Source organism: Drosophila persimilis, unplaced genomic scaffold (assembly GCF_003286085.1).
Source record: "Drosophila persimilis strain 14011-0111.01,24,50 unplaced genomic scaffold, DperRS2 tig00001528-arrow-arrow-pilon, whole genome shotgun sequence".
NCBI lineage: Eukaryota > Metazoa > Arthropoda > Insecta > Diptera > Drosophilidae > Drosophila > Drosophila persimilis.
The window spans coordinates 24,751-46,178 of NW_020825515.1; the positions used below are offsets into that span (position 1 = coordinate 24,751).

At 42.8% G+C, this 21,428-nt stretch overlaps 5 long non-coding RNA genes across 5 annotated transcripts; 2 read left to right on the top strand and 3 right to left on the bottom strand.

Moving 5' to 3' along the window:
• The first annotated feature begins 962 nt into the window (after positions 1–962).
• LOC113567039 lies at positions 963–1,509 on the top strand. The gene is made up of 3 exons (XR_003409317.1): positions 963–1,072; positions 1,134–1,265; positions 1,334–1,509. It is a non-coding gene; the product is annotated as an uncharacterized LOC113567039 (long non-coding RNA).
• Positions 1,510–1,999: 490 nt separating this feature from the next.
• On the bottom strand, positions 2,000–2,408 carry LOC113567037. Its single transcript, XR_003409315.1, has 2 exons — positions 2,316–2,408; positions 2,000–2,260 (listed from the first exon to the last, which is right to left on the bottom strand). It is a non-coding gene; the product is annotated as an uncharacterized LOC113567037 (long non-coding RNA).
• A 1,668-nt stretch (positions 2,409–4,076) lies between these two features.
• On the top strand, positions 4,077–4,620 carry LOC113567040. Its single transcript, XR_003409318.1, has 3 exons — positions 4,077–4,209; positions 4,271–4,413; positions 4,482–4,620. It is a non-coding gene; the product is annotated as an uncharacterized LOC113567040 (long non-coding RNA).
• Positions 4,621–5,148: 528 nt separating this feature from the next.
• LOC113567038 lies at positions 5,149–5,550 on the bottom strand. Its single transcript, XR_003409316.1, has 2 exons — positions 5,467–5,550; positions 5,149–5,409 (listed from the first exon to the last, which is right to left on the bottom strand). It is a non-coding gene; the product is annotated as an uncharacterized LOC113567038 (long non-coding RNA).
• A 2,364-nt stretch (positions 5,551–7,914) lies between these two features.
• On the bottom strand, positions 7,915–8,323 carry LOC113567036. The gene is made up of 2 exons (XR_003409314.1): positions 8,233–8,323; positions 7,915–8,175 (listed from the first exon to the last, which is right to left on the bottom strand). It is a non-coding gene; the product is annotated as an uncharacterized LOC113567036 (long non-coding RNA).
• Between the last annotated feature and the right edge of the window lie 13,105 nt (positions 8,324–21,428).

The window sequence follows — 21,428 nt, forward strand, 5'->3', positions numbered from 1 at the left end:
GCAACGATGTTTTGGATCCAGACTTCTGTGATATGTCACTGCTACAAAAATATTTCAAAACTTTGCCCCGCCTACTTCCGCCCCCACAAAGGGCGAAAATCTGTGGCATCCACAATTTCGACGATACGAGAAAACTAAAAACGCAGAATCGTAGAAGATGACTATATCTTAGAGAGTGCAAAATCTGAACCAGATCGTATAATTATTATAGCCTGAATCACGAAAACAATTTCACTCTTTCTCGCTCTGTCTCACTCTAACACAGGTTTCATGGTCGGTTTTGCCAATTGCAAAATATGAGTTCAAGGATCTCAGAACCTATAAAAGCCAGAGCAACCAAATTTGGTATCCACACTCCTGTGACATCGGACCTTGACCGTTTCATGTCCAAGTTTCGCCGCACCCCCTTCCGCCCCCGCAAAGGACGAAAAACTGGGGCAACCACAAATCTCAGAGACTATTAAGGCTAGAGTAACCAAATTTGGTATCCGCACTTCTGTTAGATCTCACTATAAAACGTATATCTCAGAATTTCGCCCCACCCCCTTCCGCCCCCACAAAGGACGAGAATCTGTTGCATCCACAATATTGCAGATTCGAGAAAACTAAAAACGCAGAATCATAGAGAATGACCATATCTATCCGGTTGCTGAATCTGGATCAGATCGGATCATTTTTGTAGCCAAAAGCAAGAAATCAATTTGCAGTGGCTACGCAGCGCCCGACGTCACGCTCAGACTGATTTTCTGTCTCTCTCGCACGCACTCTTTGTCGTGTCGTTTAATATTAGCGGCGTCTGCCGGAGGGGAGCCATACTGACTTAGTATCGGGTATAACTGTAGAGTTGCGGTGTTCGCAGCAACTCACAACGTTCCCCCTCGTTTTTTACTAAAGTTAAGCATAAAGTAAACTTACACATGTTTGTACATGTGTGCATATTCCTACAGGCCACATACACAGGCGGGAAAGAGTCATCTATTCTGTCAATCGTCCAATCTCTCAATCGTTCTACTGGTACATCTGACATACGACATATACTCGTAATACGTAAAGACTGAACACGAAACTACAGGTTAGTATTATTAAACAAAATTTGAACTTTATGTTGAAACAAATAATTCGCCATCCAACAGGTCCGCACATTTCACACGACTAAAATACAAGCATTGTAGAGCCCCCCCATCAATTTAAGCGACTAACACAATTCAAGTGTAGATCTGGTGCACACAAAACAGTTTAGTAACAGTCAACACAAAAAACTACAGGTTCGTTTTATTGAAGAAAAATATAAACTTAATTTACGATTAGACTAATGCGCTGACTATTCAAACAGGTAAACACATTTCCTCCTGATATCGGATCGGGTCAGGGGTCTGGGGTCAGGATCTTCGAAGTGAGCGTATCTTGAACGTATCTCTTCAATAGTATCAGCAGAGCTCGAGGTGCTTGTGCTCCTACTGTTCGAAAGCATGTCGGCATATCTCTGTTCAAAGGAAACAAAGGACAATGAAGTTAATATATTTTGATAAACTTGAGAAATATAGATTTTTATACAAAATGAAACATAGAGGTGTGCGGTTATTTCAGGGATAATTATATGCAACCAGGTACAAGTGCTTATCATACGAATCATGTTGGGGCATGGCGCAGGTTTCTTTTCCCAAAGAATTCGCTGGATAATGTCCAACACTCGTTCAGTGTCCTGGGATGGATGCGACGCGCCTCTGCTGTGCCATTGTCCGGGATAATTGCCAATTGACCAAATGGAGAGTTCCGGCCCCGGTTCCTGCTCCTGATTCTGAAGCTGAACCCAAGAAACGTTAAAAGTAAATGGAAATGCAATTTTATTTATGGTTATGCACAAAATTTTTTTCTTCTTAGTCCGCGTCGATCTTATGTGAATTTATTTTGATTTTACAGAATAGCGCTATGATTGCTATGCTATGATTTAAATTTATATTTTTGGCCCATTCGTTGCCAATAAAAATAATTAGATATCTTTGTGTATTCTAGTATCAAAATATAATCATTTTTAGTATCAAAATATAATCATTCTTAGTATCAAAATATAGAGTAAATAATGCAATGACTTCATTCGCTTCTTCATTCATCGACCAAAAATGTGCAACTATTGGATTGCGAATAGTTTTTAATTTCCGATATCTTTTCATGTCTTGTGGCATCCATGTCACTGCCCGGGAAACGTAGTGTCCTGCCCAGACGATTGTCGAGCCGTGTAGCATGTGGTGATATCAGCCGCCTAGAAAAGTTAAAATTTAAACAAACTTTACCACCACAACACCATTTATGCTTACACTGTGTTCGATGTATCGCAAACCGAAAGCAAACGTAAACCTCTGTGTACCAGCGCAGTCGCTGAACCTGAGCTCCGTTGTGATCGACGTAGAGATGGCAAAATCAACTGAAATGTTTCAAATGGTCAAAATTTTGATTTTTTTTTTATTTTTTTTCACTTTTTGCTTTTTGTATAAAAAAAATAATCACTTTATGCTTAAACCTAATGGAAGAAAAACCGAAATAAATATTCCTCGAAATTTAGAATTTAAAAAATTTTTTTTTTTGTATTTTACCCCGCACGTTCCGGACTATACTGATATTTTTCCAGTATTCTCACACGACATCGAATTAGACATCTGGGGTATTGTGGGGCATGGATTGCTTGCTTGTAAATAATATGAAACAATACAATATGGATCAACTAATGCCAAAAACCCCAAATGTCAAATTCGATGTCGTATGACACTGCTGGAAAAATATCAGTATAGTTCGGAGCGTCCGGAGTTAAACACACAAAAATAAAATTTAAAATTTTTAGAAATATTTATTTTGGATTAATTTATTCAAATAAGTTTAAGCATAAAGTGATTCGTTTTTATACCCGATACTCAAAATGAGTATTGGGGTATATTAGATTTGTGGTAAAAGTGTATGTGTGTAACGTCCAGAAGGAATCGTTTCCGACCCCATAAAGTATATATATTCTTGATCAGCATCAATAGCCGAGTCGATTGAGCCATGTCTGTCTGTCCGTCTGTCCGTCTGTCCGTCCGTCCGTCTGTCCGTCTGTCCGTCCCCTTCAGCGCCTAATGCTCAAAGACTATAAGAGCTAGAGCAACGATGTTTTGGATCCAGACTTCTGTGATATGTCACTGCTACAAAAATATTTCAAAACTTTGCCCGCCCACTTCCGCCCCCACAAAGGGCGAAAATCTGTGGCATCCACAATTTTAAAGATACGAGAAAACCAAAAACGCAGAATCGTAGAGAATGACGATATCTTTTAGACTGCGGAATCTGAATTGGATCGTATTATTATTATAGCCAGCATCAAGAAAACAATTTCATTTTTTCTCGCCCTGTCTCTCTCTAACACACACGTAGCATAGGCGGCTTTGCTTAGAGTAAAACATTAGCGCCTAGATCTCAGAGACTATAAAAGCTAGTGCAACCAAATTTGGTATCCACACTCCTAATATATCGGACCGAGACGAGTTTGTTTCAAAATTTCGCCACACCCCCTTCCGCCCCCGCAAAGGATGCAGATCTGGGGATATTCATAAATCTCAGAGACTATTAAGGCTAGAGTAACCAAATTTGGTATCCGCACTCCTGTTAGATCTCACTATAAAACGTATATCTCAAAATTTCGCCCCACCCCCTTCCGCCCACACAAAGGACGAAAATCTGTTGCATCCACAATATTGCAAAATCGAGTAAACTAAAAACGCAGAATCATAGACAATGACCATATCTATCCGGTTGCTGAATCTGGATCAGATCGGATCATTTTTGTAGCCAAAAGCAAGAAATCAATTTTTAGTGGCTACGCAGCGCCCGACGTCACGCTCAGACTGATTTTCTGTCTCTCTCGCACGCACTCTTTGTCGTGTCGTTTAATATTAGCGGCGTCTGCCGGAGGAGAGCCATACTGACTTAGTATCGGGTATAACCGTAGAGTTGCGGTGTCCGCAGCAACTCACAACGTTCCCCCTCGTTTTTTTTTACTAAAGTTAAGCATAAAGTAAACTTACACATGTTTGTACATGTGTGCATATTCCTACAGGCCACATACACAGGCGGGAAAGAGTCATCTGTTCTGTCAATCGTCCAATCTCTCAATCGTTCTACTGGTACATCTGACATACGACATATACTCGTAATACGTAAAGACTGAACACGAAACTACAGGTTAGTATTATTAAACAAAATTTGAACTTTATGTTGAAACAAATAATTCGCCATCCAACAGGTCCGCACATTTCACACGACTAAAATACAAGCATTGTAGAGCCCCCCCATCAATTTAAGCGACTAACACAATTCAAGGCGTATTCCTGTGTAGATCTGGTGCACACAAAACAGTTTAGTAACAGTCAACACAAAAAACTACAGGTTCGTTTTATTGAAGAAAAATATTAACTTAATTTACGATTAGACTAATGCGCTGACTATTCAAACAGGTAAACACATTTCCTCCTGTTATCGGATCGGGTCAGGGGTCTGGGGTCAGGATCTTCGAAGTGAGCGTATCTTGAACGTATCTCTTCAATAGTATCAGCAGAGCTCGAGGTGCTTGTGCTCCTACTGTTCGAAAGCATGTCGGCATGTCTCTAGTTCAAAGGAAACAAAGGACAATGAAGATAATATATTTTGATAAACTTGAGAATTATATATTTTTATACAAAATGAAACATAGAGGTGTGTGGTTATTTCAGGGATAATTATATGCAACCAGGTACAAGTGCTTATCATACGAATCATGTTGGGGCATGGCGCAGGTTTCTTTTCCCAGAGAATTCGCTGGATAATGTCCAACACTCGTTCAGTGTCCTGGGATGGATGCGACGCGCCTCTGCTGTGCCATTGTCCGGGATAATTGCCAATTGACCAAATGGAGAGTTCCGGCCCCGGTTCCTGCTCCTGATTCTGAAGCTGAACCCAAGAAACGTTAAAAGTAAATGGAAATGCAATTTTATTTATGGTTATGCACAAAATTTTTTTCTTCTTAGTCCGCGTCGAGCTTTCGTGAATTTATTTTGATTTTACAGAATAGCGCTATGATTGCTATGCTATGATTTAAATTTATATTTTTGCCCCATTCGTTGCCAATAAAAATAATTAGATATCTTTGTGTATTCTAGTATCAAAATATAATCATTTTTAGTATCAAAATATAATCATTCTTAGTATCAAAATATAGAGTAAATAATGCAATGACTTCATTCGCTTCTTCATTCATCGACCAAAAATGTGCAACTATTGGATTGCGAATAGTTTTTAATTTCCGATATCTTTTCATGTCTTGTGGCATCCATGTCACTGCCCGGGAAACGTAGTGTCCTGCCTAGACGATTGTCGAGCCGTGTAGCATGTGGTGATATCAGCCGCCTAGAAAAGTTAAAATTTAAACAAACTTTACCACCACAACACCATTTATGCTTTCACTGTGTTCGATGCACTGCAAACCGAAAGCAAACGAAACCTCTGTGTACCAGCGCAGTCGCTGAACCTGAGCTCCGTTGTGTTCGACGTAGAGATGGCAAATTCAACTGAAATGTTTCAAATGGTCCAAATTATGATTTTTTTATTTTTTTTCACTTTTTGCTTTTTGTATAAAAAAAATAATCACTTTATGCTTAAGCCTAATGGAAGAAAAACCGAAATAAATATTCCTCGAAATTTAGAATTTTTAAAATTTTATTTTTTTGTGTTTTACTCCGCACGTTCCGGACTATACTGATATTTTTCCAGTATTCTCACACGACATCGAATTTGACATCTGGGGTTTTGTGGGGCATGGATTGCTTGCTTGTAAATAATATGAAACAATACAATATGGATCAACTAATGCCAAAGAAGTGGGTTAACTCGAAAAATTTGGCCACCATTCTGGTCTACCCGATGGAGTCCCTCGTGGATACGGTGGTGGAAGCGGATGTGCTCTGAGCTCTTTAAGAAACTTGAAGCGACTCCGATGCCAGTAAGGATCTGGTAATGCCCCGGCTTTTAATATAATTTACAGGTGAATTCTCACAGATAGGGGCTATGGGAATATTTTTCCAATCTTATTTTACTTTATCAATGATCTTTTAACTTTACTGATAATAGAAATAGGCTCACCCTTTCTTCCAGTAATTAATGAGAGTATAGGGGAACAGTCCCCTATATGGTATATTATTATACATTTTTATCATCATTAATGTGTGCTCTGTGGCCCAGTAATGAATAAGTGCACTAGCCCTGGTTCTTGATAACATAACCGAATCTTATCATACAATGAAATGTGGTCGGGGCTATGTTTTCGGTACACACCGGTGGAAGTGCGACTACACTATCCCCGTGAGGCCGGCTGGAAACAGGTCCTGGCACGGTCATGTCTCTGCCAGGATGCTGGCGAATGGTAGTCGGGCGGAGAGAAGAAAACTCTCAGTGAAATTACCCCAATCCAAGGAGACACTGTTATATGCCGAGGGATGCATGGCCGGGGGGTGCCCGGTTTCCTGTTTTCGTCGGTTATATTCGTTTGGTGTCAGTAGGATCCAACTATCAATTAAGACAAAGTCATGCCCCGCAATTCAATTTAGCGTCAATCGTTGTCGGTGCATCCGTATACACAACATCCATTCTTCAGTACAACAGCGGTGAAATTTTTATACCCGATACTCAAAATGAGTATTGGGGTATATTAGATTTGTGGTGAAAGTGGATGTGTGTAACGTCCAGAAGGAATCGTTTCCGACCCCATAAAGTATATATATTCTTGATCAGCATCAATAGCCGAGTCGATTGAGCCATGTCTGTCTGTCCGTCTGTCCGTCCGTCCGTCTGTCCGTCTGTCCGTCCCCTTCAGCGCCTAATGCTCAAAGACTATAAGAGCTAGAGCAACGATGTTTTGGATCCAGACTTCTGTGATATGTCACTGCTCCAAAAATATTTCAAAACTTTGCCCCGCCCACTTCCGCCCCCACAAAGGGCGAAAATCTGTGGCATCCACAATTTCGACGATACGAGAAAACTAAAAACGCAGAATCGTAGAAGATGACTATATCTTCTAGAGTGCAAAATCTGAACCAGATCGTATAATTATTACAGCCTGAATCACGAAAACAATTTCACTCTTTCTCGCTCTGTCTCACTCTAACACACAGGTTTCATGGTCGGTTTTGCCAATTGCAAAATATGAGTTCAAGGATCTCAGAACCTATAAAAGCCAGAGCAACCAAATTTGGTATCAACACTCCTGTGATATCGGACCTTGACCGTTTCATGTCCAAGTTTCGCCACACCCCCTTCCGCCCCCGCAAAGGACGAAAATCTGAGGCAACCACAAATCTCAGAGACTATTAAGGCTAGAGTAACCAAATTTGGTACACACACTCCTTTAAGATGTCACTATAAAACGTATATCTCAGAATTTCGCCCCACCCCCATCCGCACCCACAAAGGACGAAAATCTGTTGCATCCACAGTATTGCAGATTTGAGAAAACTAAAAACGCAGAATCATAGAGAATGACCATATCTATCCGGTTGCTGAATCTGGATCAGATCGGATCATTTTTGTAGCCAAAAGCAAGAAATCAATTTGCAGTGGCTACGCAGCGCCCGACGTCACGCTCAGACAGATTTTCTGTCTCTCTCGCACGCACTCTTTGTCGTGTCGTTAAATATTAGCGGCGTCTGCCGGAGGAGAGCCATACTGACTTAGTATCGGGTATAACCGTAGAGTTGCGGTGTCCGCAGCAACTCACAACGTTCCCCTCGTTTTCTGCTTAGTCCGCGTCGATCTTATGTGAATTTATTTTGATTTTACAGAATAGCGCTATGATTGCTATGCTATGATTTAAATTTATATTTTTGGCCCATTCGTTGCCAATAAAAATAATTAGATATCTTTGTGTATTCTAGTATCAAAATATAATCATTTTTAGTATCAAAATATAATCATTCTTAGTATCAAAATATAGAGTAAATAATGCAATGACTTCATTCGCTTCTTCATTCATCGACCAAAAATGTGCAACTATTGGATTGCGAATAGTTTTTAATTTCCGATATCTTTTCATGTCTTGTGGCATCCATGTCACTGCCCGGGAAACGTAGTGTCCTGCCTAGACGATTGTCGAGCCGTGTAGCATGTGGTGATATCAGCCGCCTAGAAAAGTTAAAATTTAAACAAACTTTACCACCACAACACCATTTATGCTTTCACTGTGTTCGATGCACTGCAAACCGAAAGCAAACGAAACCTCTGTGTACCAGCGCAGTCGCTGAACCTGAGCTCCGTTGTGATCGACGTAGAGATGGCAAAATCAACTGAAATGTTTCAAATGGTCCAAATTTTGATTTTTTTTTTTTTTCACTTTTTGCTTTTTGTATAAACAAAATAATCACTTTATGCTTAAACCTAATGGAAGAAAAACCGAAATAAATATTCCTCGGAATTTAGAATTTTTAAAATTTTATTTTTTTGTGTTTTACTCCGCACGTTCCGGACTATACTGATATTTTTCCAGTATTCTCACACGACATCGAATTTGACATCTGGGGTTTTGTGGGGCATGGATTGCTTGCTTGTAAATAATATGAAACAATACAATATGGATCAACAAATGCCAAAGAAGTGGGTTAACTCGAAAAATTTGGCCACCATTCTGGTCTACCCGATGGAGTCCCTCGTGGATACGGTGGTGGAAGCGGATGTGCTCTGAGCTCTTTAAGAAACTTGAAGCGACTCCGATGCCAGTAAGAATCTGGTAATGCCCCGGCTTTTAATATAATTTACAGGTGAATTCTCACAGATAGGGGCTATGGGAATATTTTTCCAATCTTATTTTACTTTATCAATGATCTTTTAACTTTACTGATAATAGAAATAGGCTCACCCTTTCTTCCAGTAATTAATGAGAGTATAGGGGAACAGTCCCCTATATGGTATATTATTATACATTTTTATCATCATTAATGTGTGCTCTGTGGCCCAGTAATGAATAAGTGCACTAGCCCTGGTTCTTGATAACATAACCGAATCTTATCATACAACGAAATGTGGTCGGGGCTATGTTTTCGGTCCCGTCCCGGAATCACAACGGTCAAATAGCCAGTTCTATCAATTTATTTATTAGTCGAATTCAAGTGATTGCACCACCCCACCGTGCTCGAAGCTGCGACATCAGGTTCAATTGAAATCATTGGGCAGGCTGCTAAATTGAGCTTCAGTTGGGTTCGCGCTGTCGACCGGTCTCATCGCATCATGTGTCCCATTTGTGCCGTACTGCTGCTGCTGGCAACCCTGCTGACCTTTATCTACATCTTTCTGACCTGGAACTTTGGCTACAGGAAGAGACGAGGCATCCAGACAGCCAAGTCAGGTAAGGCCTGCGTCCCACACCATCCAGAACACAGAGGGTTGGGAGCGAACCGTCACCCGCCGTAACTGTGCACACCGGTGGAAGTGCGACTACACTATCCCCGTGAGGCCGGCTGGAAACAGGTCCTGGCACGGTCATGTCTCTGCCAGGATGCTGGCGAATGGTAGTCGGGCGGAGAGAAGAAAACTCTCAGTGAAATTACCCCAATCCAAGGAGACACTGTTATATTCCGAGGGATGCATGGCCGGGGGGTGCCCGGTCACTAATATGCGGACTCTGGATACCTGCCGACCTCCAGTTTAAATTAGGCTTCCCGGGGCAAGCGGGCTATGCCTCGGGTGACCAACCCCTTCCCGCCTACTCGTGGGATAAAAAATGCCAAATATATCAAAAATACATAACAAAAACACCGCTAAGGAGCTCGGTACTCTTCTTAAAGTACCGGAGGGACAAGCCAATCCCTCTGTACCAACGCCTGGGAAAACAGGTCCAAAGAAGACGGGGAAGGAGACTGAGTCGGTCCAACGTCTTCAGGCAGCGGCCGCAGCGAGGGGGGGCCCGAAAAGCCAATCGGGTCCTTCCAAGTCGGGTGGCTCCAAGGGCGAACCGGAGGCCGGGGTGGCTGCCAAGCAGAGCGTAATCGCGGCTGGTAAGCGCACCGGGACCGAGGAACCCATGGGGGCCCCGGCGAGCAGCGTCTCTGCACCACGGGGAGCAAAGCCGTCGTACCAGGACAGGAGACGAGCGGCTTTCATCCTGTCCAACGAGGACCCGACCTTTAGGGCGTCGGCACAAGGAAAGGAGCAGAGGCTGTGGGCCTCCTTAATCCTGCCACTCTTCCAGCCAGCCAAAGCCGGAAAGGGCGCAGCCAAGGCCCCCAAGAAGCGGCAACGCTCAGCGGAGGACCCCGCTAACCAGCCAGGCCAAGCCCAGCAAGCCAAGCGGGTGAAGACCCACCCCACGAACCGGTCGTTCGCTGAGGTGGCGAGGGGCAAGACCCTGATCGGTGTCCCTCGCGATAAGTGGCACCTGGTGGAGAACGAGCTCCAGGACCGGTTCTTACACGAACTGGAGGAGAACGGCGGACCACCGCCAAAGTGTGAGGACGCAGGGTGGCATCAAGGCAAGGTGAAAGCCATCGCCTGCCAAGACGCTCGCTATGCGGCCCTCTACATGAAGGCGGTTGCTGCACTGAAAGAGGTCTACCAGGGGCGAAACTGGAGGCCGTGAGATGGGAGGATGTTCCCAGCCGCCCGAGAGCCAGAGCATGGGTATCGGCAAAACCTGCAGAACCTGAGAAAATCCTCAGGCTTCTGCAGGTCTGCAACCCCCACCTTCCCACAGCCGATTGGAAGGTGGCCAAGGTAGAGGACATCCAGGGGCAGAGGCACCAGATTATCCTCGTCCTAAATGAGGAGTCGCTAGAGCCTCTCGCCAAAACGGACGGTGTGGTCGACTACGGATACAAAAAGGTCACCATTACCACCTATAAGTCGGATCGCAAGGGCAGGCAAGCGGAGGTCGAGCCAGACCCGGAGCTGCCGAAGATCTCGAAGGAGGGGGCCTCGTGCGAGGAAAACAACCCGGCGTCGGATGCGGCGTCCATGATGTCGGTCGACCTCCTGGACCTGGAGCCGACATAGTCCTCATTCAGGAGCCCTAGATCCTCGGAAACAGGACTGAGGACTTCTGACTACAAGCTATACGTAGCTGAAACCGCAGGTAAAAGTCGTACCTTTATTCTTGCAAAAAGAGAATTGCACTTATTTTTGCTCCCAAATTTCAGCAATGAAGACCACACCGCAGTGAGCCTCGAAGGCCACGAGCGCTCACTGAGCATCTGCTCTGCATACATGGGGCATGATCAACCAGACCCCCCCTCAACACGCGCCTCTTCGGGCTCTAATCGCAGAATTTTCGGCCAAAGACATCGGCCTAATTGTGGGGTGCGACGCCAATGCACATCACTGTCAGTGGGGAAGCACTGACACAAACGAAAGGGCTGAGTACCTTTTCAGTTACTTACTTACTGACTTTCAAGAACAGAGGCCGGAGGAAACCTGAATGGTGGAATCCGAAACTGGATGAACTCCGGAAAGCCTCCCGGAGACTCTTCAATAAAGCTAAGGCTGAGAACGTTGAGCAAAACTGGGCCGAATACAAGGCCAGTCTGTCAACCTACAACAAAGAACTTAGAAAAGCCAAACGCGCCTCCTGGCGTAAGTTCTGCAGCGAAATCGAGAGTAACTCAGAAGCCTCGCGCTTGCGCAGAGTTCTCTCTAAGACAACACCCACCCTGGGCTACTTGAAGAACACCGACCAGTCGTGGACTACGTCCAGCGATGAATCGCTAAATCTTCTACTAAATACTCACTTTCCTGGCTGCGATGAAAACAGACCCAACTACTTCGCACCTCCTTTTGCCGTCTCAAATGCCCTCCTGAGCCTGCTAAGCCGGGAGAACATCTCCTGGGCGATCAGAAGTTTTAAACCCTACAAATCCGCGGGCACAGACGGTGGCGTATGCGGACGATGTTGCTATAGCACTCTCCGGAAAATTTCCGCCCCCGCAAAGGACGAAAATCTGGGGCAACCACAAATCTCAGAGACTATTAAGGCTAGAGTAACCAAATTTGGTATCCGCACTCCTGTTAGATCTCACTATAAAACGTATATCTCAGAATTTCGCCCCACCGTCTTCCGCCCCCACAAAGGACGAAAATCTGTTGCATCCACAATATTGCAGATTCGAGAAAACTAAAAACGCAGAATCTGAATCTGGATCAGATCAGATCATTTTTATAGCCAGAAGGAACAAATCAATTTGCACTGGCTACGCAGCACCCGACGTCACGCTCAGACTGATTTTCTGTCTCTCTCGCACGCACTCTTCGTCGTGTCGCTTAATATTAGCGGCGTCTGCCGGAGGAGAGCCATACTGACTTAGTATCGGGTATAACTGTAGAGTTGCGGTGTCCGCAGCAACTTACAACGTTCCCCCTCGTTTACTTTGCAAATTTGACACTTTATTGTATTTCTTAGCGGATTAAATGACTTATTTTTAATTGGGCGCCGATGTCTTCTGGTGAGTTCCGGGTACCGCGTCTGTACTCCGGGCCGGGTCTGTGCGTAAGTTGCTTTCTGGTTTTCAGTCGGCGTCTATTTATACGCCAATGGGCGCTGTGTCAGCGGGTTCAAAAGTGCACTTCCGCGTCGGGGTGCACTTCGCCGTTCTGGCGATCGTGGGTTGACCTGGTTCTGTCTCTTCGCGTTTTTGGCGAGCTGGCGGGTTTGCCGTTGGGTGCTTGTCGTGGGCTTCCGCGGTGTCACCGTTTTGTAGCCGATGAGCCCGGAAGACTGCGCCTGGCTAGTTGCTTGGTCTGGAGTGGTGGAAGTCTGCGTGACCTGGTGTGTTTGGTCAGCGTTATGAAGACGGCGCGTGTCAATCGGTGGCTATGTGTGGAGGGGGGGTGTTCGTGTAGTAAATCAATTTACGTTGGGCGAGGTGTTGCAATTTAGTAGCCGGGTTTTTATTGGGCGTTGGGAGATGCGTTGTAGCGAACATTTTTGGGTTCGTTACAACCCACAATACTATAAACAATCCGACACCCTCAGCTTCGAACCCCCATAAACAATCTCACGCTCGAAGTGGTCCACGCGTAGCCGATTGAAGGCAATGTAAAGAAAAACCCTAAGCTAGAAGTTGAACATAAAACAATAGATGCCGCACTAGAATCCAGCCGCACTAGAATCACGCCACTCTTCAGAGATCAATTACTAATCGATTCTCAAGAACCACGCCATCGTAGCTGACCAATCAGAGGCCCTATTCTCAACCACCCCCAAGTAATGCAACACCGATCATACGCAGCAGAAGCCTTTCATCAAAAGCCGCCTTTCCCACATATCGATCGAGTCACGTACTCCATCTCCGAAGCCGATGTCAAAGCCAACGCCTCCGAATCCAAATCCGAATCCCAAGCCGAGCATCATGATATAAATAGTCTACATTTAAGAAGGCAAATAAGTTCAGTTCAAGACAAACGTCAATCGCGACACCGTCGGAGAATTCAACAAAAGTTAAATCCATTCAAGACATCGGACCTCGGTCATCGTCGGGGAAATAACTAATCAATGTACACTAAGTTTAAGTGACAGTTACAGTACGTAATAACCAACAGTGATCAGAGAAAAAGTAACGCTAATACTAAAGAGATCCGCCAAAGAATCTACACACGATTCAAACTCAATTAATATTAGAAAAAAATAAAGAAATAAAAAGAAATCAACATGCCGCTAACAGAAACACACCTGAACCAAGCCTTGAAGTCAATCAGGCAAATACGACGGATGCCAAGAACGTCTAAGTTCGTTCATAAGCAGGATTGAGTACATCTCCGGATTGTACCCAACAGAGGGTCAACTGTGCGGACGAGCACAACTTTTATCACAGAGCCTTCAACCCAACACCTGGAGTGATCTAAAGGAAGCCCTAATCAGCAAATTCAACAACCACACTCCATACGAGACGCTACTACAACAATTACACGATACCAAATTCAATGGGAGTATTCGTAAGTTCATAGAGGAACTAGAAATTAAGTCCAATGTTATAGTAAGTAAACTAAATCTGGAAACTAGCGCAGAAAATAAGACAATCTTTAAAAACGCTCTGAAAACGCCACCAGACATACCATAGAAGATGCCCTACCCAATAGACTGTTCATTATTTTAGCAAAGAAAGACATTTATACTATGGCTAACCTAGAAAAGTCAGCTCAAGAGTTAGGAATCTACGAAAATTTCGTAAACGATAACAAGAATCACGAACACTCAAGAAACGGAAATAACAATCGTAGGAACGTTGGAAATTATTACCCTCGCTATAGTAGTAATGATTATAACAATCAAAACCCAAGCACTTCCAGAAATAATCATGGATCGAATCGAAATAATTCAGGAAATAATGCAGTAAATAATAAAGGATTATTTAACGAATTTAGAAATTCCTTAAACCAAGGCAGAGTACAGAATCCCACTAACTATCAAATCAACCAGACTCAGGTAGGTAGCAGTGCACCGAATCAGCCAGTCAAACGATCTAGGGAAAGCCAAAGTGGACATATGAAAATGGATGTAAATTTTCAGCAGAGTGCCTCGGAAGAAAACGAGGAGGACCATATATAGAAATAATTGTAAATAATACAAAATTAAGAGGTATCGCGGACTCGGGATCGTCAATAAATATAATAAAAGAAAACTATACAGATTCCAAAGTCGATAGCGACAACCTCACCGTCCATACCATCAATGGACCCGTCCGTCTGACTCAGAGCATTACACGTAATGCAACCAAAAACTGTATATTCATAATTTTTTTGAAAATTATGACATACTCTTAGGCAGAGAATATTTGATGGCCAGCAAAGCCGTCATCGATTACCGAAATGAAACGGTAACGTTAGGAGAAAGGTCATACCCAATCATCCAAAGTGGAGAAGCAATTGCCGACGGCAAGACCGCACACACTGGTGATAAGCCATCTTCAAAGGAAGATATAACTACACCTAAGTGCCTTGACCCATCTCCTAAAGGAGAGCAATACTTCGCTTCCGCATTAGAGAATGAATTAAGGGAATGTAACCAGCTAAGGTTGGAACATTTAAATGACGAAGAAAAGGAGAAACTAAAGAAAGTTCTCTATGAATTTAAGGACGTGCAGTATAAAGAAGGTGACATTTTGACCTTCACTAGTACTATAAAGCACGAAATTAAAACCCATCACGAAGATCCTGTATATCGTCGACCATATAAATATGCTCTAATACACGATCAGGAAGTGACTCAACAAATCAAAGATATGATTAGACAGGGAATCATTCGTAAGTCGAATTCGCCCTATTGTGCACCCATTGCTATAATACCAAAAAAGATAGATACTTCAGGAAAGCAGAAATATCGTATGGTAGTAGATTATAGAAGTCTAAACGAGGTGACAATCAAGGATAAATTTCCAACACCCAGAATGGACGAAATCCTAGATAAACTAGGTAGGTGCCAATATTTTACAACAATCGATTTAGCTAAGGGATTCCATCAAATTCCAATGGAACCTAGTTCAATACTAAAAACAGCTTTCTCCACGAAGCATGGTCATTACGAGTTCACTCGTATACCTTTTGGGCTAACCACTGCCCCCGCCACATTCCAAAGATACATGAACAATCTGTTAGAAGATTTAATTTTCAAAGATTGCCTTGTGTATCTAGACGACATCATTATCTATTCCACATCATTGCAAGAACATTTGTTGTCTCTTAAAAGGGTCTTTGGAAAGTTGAGAGATGCAAACCTCAAACTTCACACTTCAGTGTGAATTCCTGAAGAAAGAAACGGAATTCCTAGGCCATGTAGTAACAACTAACGGCATAGTTCCTAATCCAAAGAAAATATCCGCCATAAAAAACTTCCCAATACCCAATACAACCATAAAAATAAAATCATTCATAGGTTTATGTGGATTTTATAGGAAATTCATTCCCAATATCGCTAATATAGCAAAACCAATGACACTCAAATTAAAGAAACGAGCAGTCATAGACCCAACCGAAGAAAAATACGTCGAGGCCTTCGAAAAGTTGAAAGTACTTATCACCTCAGACCCCATCCTCGCATTTCCAGATTTCAACAAAATGTTCACGGTAACAACCGATGCAAGTAACATTGCATTAGGAGCAGTGTTGTCGCAAGACCACAAACCAATTTGCTATGCAAGTAGAACCTTAAACGAACATGAAATCAATTATTCAGCAATAGAAAGGGAATTACTAGCTATAGTTTGGGCAACTAAGTATTTCAGATCATACCTGTTTGGTAGAACGTTTGAGATATTAAGTGATCACAAACCCCTGATTTGGTTGAATAACCTCAAGGAACCAAATATGAAGCTACAACGATGGAAGATCAAATTTAATGAATTTGACTTCAAAATAAAATATTTACCAGGAAAGGAGAACCATGTAGCCGATGCGCTATCAAGAGTAAAGATTAACGAAAACCTACTCGGGGAAACCATTAATAGTGATTGTGCAACGGTCCATAGCGCGCAAGAAGATGATACAAATTATATTCCACTTACAGAGCGACCAATCAATTACTATAATAGGCAAATAGATCTGATTAAAGGTAATGAGGATATGGTAGAAACATCCCACTATTTCCACAAGATACTGATAAAAATCACATATACTGAAATGACAGAGTCATTAGCGATATAATAAAGGAATATGTGTGTACTAAAAAGAGTGCACTATATTTCCATAATGAAGTAGACTTCCCACTGTTCCAAAGGGCATTCCTGGAGATAATCAGTCCAAATCACTTCACTAAACTGATTAAATCCAGTACCAAACTCATAGATATTCCGAACTACTCCGAATTCAAAGAACTAATATTGAAGAATCATAAAGAGCTACTTCACCCAGGTATCGAAAAGACCACTAATTGGTTTAAAGGAAAATTCTACTACCCCGATTATCAAAAGTTAATCCAAAATATTATCAATGAATGTCCTACGTGCAACGTTGTTAAAACAGAGCATCGTAACACCAATCTAACCTTCGAAATCACACCTGAAATACAAAATATCAGAGAAAAGTATGTCATGGATTTCTATTTGATAGGCAATCAACAATTCCTATCATGCATTGATGTATATTCTAAATTCGCTACCCTTGTAGAAGTTAAGAGTGGTGACTGGTTAGAAACAAAGAGAGCCATCATAAAAGTCTTTAACGAAATGGGCAACCCCAGGGAATTAAAGCCGACAAAGATTCAGCCTTTATGTGCGCAGCATTGCAAGCATGGTTGAATGCGGAAAATGTGAAAATCGAAATCACTACCAGTAAAAACGGAGTTTCTGATGTAGAACGGCTACATAAAACGATCAATGAAAAATTAAGAATCATTTCAAGCGAAATTCAATTTCAAGGAAATTACCAAAAACCATATTAAATCAAGATTGCCTAAACCAAGAAATAAAAGTAGAAGGTAACGCATTAATAAAAATACATAATTGCAGTGTACAATTAAATGAATTCTTAATATCCAACTCAATACCAGAATTTGCACAGAGCATATACATCAAGAATAACGTAACCAAAATTAAAGCACTGTCTTATTTGCAAACCAAAGAAATCGTAATACGCGATTAAATAATGTATTACATGTAAGCTTAATACTACTATTTGTCATAATCATAATAGGATTAAGCTACAAATTGTTTAATCTAAGTAAAAGCAATAAGCCTAAAACCGACCCGCACATAGAAACATCCTTAGACGAAGACGAAGAATCCCCAGCAGGCACAGTTTTAGACGCACCTGAACTATATCCAAGGATAATCGCCTGAGGACAGGCTTAAATCTAACAATGGGGGAGTGACATATCTATAGTCCATGCTCCGCATACCCTTGTCTATGTCTATTACCCTGCACCCACAATACTATAAACAATCCCACACCCTCAGCTTCGAACCCCCATAAACAATCCCACGCTCGAAATGGACCACACGTAGCCGATTGCAGGCAATGTAAACAAACACCCTAAGCTAGAAGTTGAACATAAAACAATAGATGCCGCACTAGAATCCAGCCGCACTAAAATCCAGCCGAACTAGAATCACGCCACTCTTCAGAGATCAATTACTAATCGATTCTCAAGAACCATGCCATCGTAGCTGACCAATCAGAGGCCCTATTCTCAAACACCCCCAAGTAATGCAACACCGATCATACGCAGCGGAAGCCTTTCATCAAAAGCCGCCTTTCCCACATATCGATCGAGTCACGTACTCCATCTCCGAAGCCGATGTCAAAGCCAACGCCTCCGAATCCAAATCCGAATCCCAAGCCGAGCATCATGATATAAATAGTCTACATTTAAGAAGGCAAATCAGTTCTGTTCAAGACAAACGTCAATCGCGACATCGTCGGAGAATTCAACAAAAGTTAATTCCATTCAAGACATCGGACCTCGGTCATCGTCGGGGAAATAACTAATCAATGTACACTAAGTTTAAGTGAAAGAATAAAATCTTTTTTAAAACGTAAACTGAAGTGTCGCATATTTAACTAAGTATATATGTATTAATATATGTAAGATATTATTTAAAGTATTGTTTATTCGTATTATTATCGCGGTGGCCTGGTATGTGTGCTTACAAAAGTTCTTAATGTTACGGCTTATTTCTGCTGATTTTCTGCTGCTGCTTGAGTCGCGTCCGTATGCTGCTGTTCTCTCCTTTTCACTGCTTCGCTCTGTTCCTCTTCTTCTCTGTCTGCTGTTGATCTGCTGCTGTTACTACTGCTGTTGCTGCTGCTGTTGCTACTGGTGTTGCTGCTCATCAGCTGTTCCTCTGCTGCTGTTACTACTGTTGTTGCTGCTGCTGTTGCTGCTGCTGTTGCTGCTCATCAGCTGTTCCTCTGCTGCTGTTATTACTGCTGTTGCTGCTCCCCGCTGCCCCTTCAATAGGCCAGCTGGCCCACTCCTTCTTACACTCGGTCATCCTGATTAGTCATCAGTCCCTGATGACAATGCGTCCTCGTTTTCTACATAAAAGCTCCATAGTTTCATGTTATCATTGCTTGTGGTCGTATTGCTTGGTCCTTCGACGTCTGCTGCCTTCCGAGCATTATAGCGTCCGCCTCGTTTCACGTTGGTTATTTCGTATGGCCCTAAGAATTCGCTGGCCATCTTTCTTCCGGTTACAAATTGTGTTCTACGTATGGCTACGAGATCTCCGACCTTGTATCCGTATTCGCATTTCCGCTTTTTATCGAACTGTTCGTTGTATCTGTCCTGGGCCTGCTGAATATTTTCTTTTGCCTCTTGTCGCATCTTTTGCCTCTCGTCTTCAAAATTATCAACCATCTCTTTTTCTATATAGCTGAAGTATGTCGCTATCCGGTCCACAACGCATTATTACCCCAATCATCAGCTCAAATGGACAAAAGGACAAATGGCAACACGTGAACAGTGCTGTTAATAGCCCTCTGAACTCGCGGTACGAACTTATACCATCTTACAGGTTCGTCCGACGACAATTTGGAAATGATGCTCAGAATAGATCGGTTTACGCGTTCAATTTGTCCGTTTCCTCTTGGTACCCCTGTGGAGCTCCATATGTGTTCGATGTTCTTTTCCTTGACAAACTCCTCAAAGCTTGAAGATGTAAATGCTGCTCCACGATCGCTTACTATGCGTGCCGGATTACCAAATACATCAGACCACTCCCTTAACTTCTTGAGAACTTCGTCTGCTCCTGTTGTTTTTGTGGGATACATCCATACGAACTTACTAAAGCTATCAACCATTGCGAAGATGTACTTGTACAGCTTTGAAGTGGCATCCATAGGCCCAAGGTGATCCACGTGTATAGTATACAGCGACTGTGATCCTTTGTCAATTTGATGCAGAAATCCCTCTTTTTTGCCAAGCTTTTTGTTGTAGATTATACATTTCATACAGTTTCCTATGATCTGAATTACTTTTCCTTCCAGATGTGGAATCCAATAGCTCTGCTGTACGGTATGCATTGTTTTTTGAGCGGCAAAGTGTCCTGCGTTGTGAGCGTCGGTTATTATTTCTTTTTCTAATGACTTCGGTATTGCCAGCAAGTCCGTGCCTTGCACCACTTTGTATACGAGACCAGCTTTCAACTTAAAGTAGTCATATGGTTTACTTTTCAAAATTTCGGAAACTGCTTTGATCATCGTATCCTCCTGCTGGGCTTTCTTAATTCTTGCTGTGACTTCTGAAGATACCATCATGACATCAATTGGGTACCTACTCAGGCAATCCACATGCTTCAGCCGTTCTCCTGGTCTGTGTTCCACTTCAAAGTCGTAGTCCTGCAAGTACAGGACCCATTGGGCTACCTCCCGCGGAACGTCCTTCTTGCTTAACGTTTGCTTGAAAGCGGCGCAATCCGTTACGAGCTTAAAGTTGGTTCCAAGTAAGTACTGACGAAATTTTTTGCACGCTAGGAAAATTGCTTTGGCTTCCTGTATATAGCTATGCTGTCGTGCTTCAGACTCCGAGGTTTTCTTACTCCAGAATAAGATCGGATGCAATTGTCCTTCGTGCCATTGTAACAACGCCGCTGCAAACCCGTCCTTTGACGCATCAGTGTGTATCTCGGTTTTTGCATTCCTGCGATAAAGTTTCAAGACCGGCTCTTTCACTAATGCTTCCTTTAATGTAGCGAACGCCTGCTGCTCCTCCAGACTCATTTTAAATGGGACATCTTTTCGCAGCAGATTGGTCAGTGGTTTGGCGATTAGCGAATAGTTTCTTATGAATTTACGGAAAAACCCAGTTAATCCTAAAAACGACTGCACAGCCTTTATGTTTTTCGGCATCGGGAACTTGCTGACGGCTTTGGTTTTCTCCAATCCAGGCTTGATTTCACCTCCTCCAACTTGGTGGCCCAAAAATGTAATGGTCGACTGCAGAAATCGGCACTTCTTCTACTTCATCTTCAGCCCGTATTCAGCTGCAGCATCAAAAGCCTTCTTCAGCTTTCCCAGGCATTCGTCGGCGGTTTCAGCGTGTATAACGATATCGTCCATGTACAGGTCAAGAATGTTTTCATTTATAAGGTTTTGAAATACAAACCTTATAAAACGGATGAAAACTGCTGGCGAATTGCAAAAACCGAAAGGCGCACGGTTGAACGCAAAGGGGCCTTCCTTCGTTATAAACGCCGTATATTTTTTGCTGCTTTCTTCCACAGGAACGAGGAAAACCCATTTTCTAAGTCCATGATGGTGAACACCTTAGCATTTTCCAGTTTTTCCAGCACCTCTTCAACGATTGGAACGGGAAAGCAATCTTTCAAGACCATCTTGTTCAACTGACGATAGTCCACGCAGACCCGGCTGCTCCCATCCTTTTTCTTGACAATTACAGTCCGACTGGCGAAATTTGATGATGAGCGTCGTATTATCCCAGCGTTGGCCCATTCATCGATCTGCTG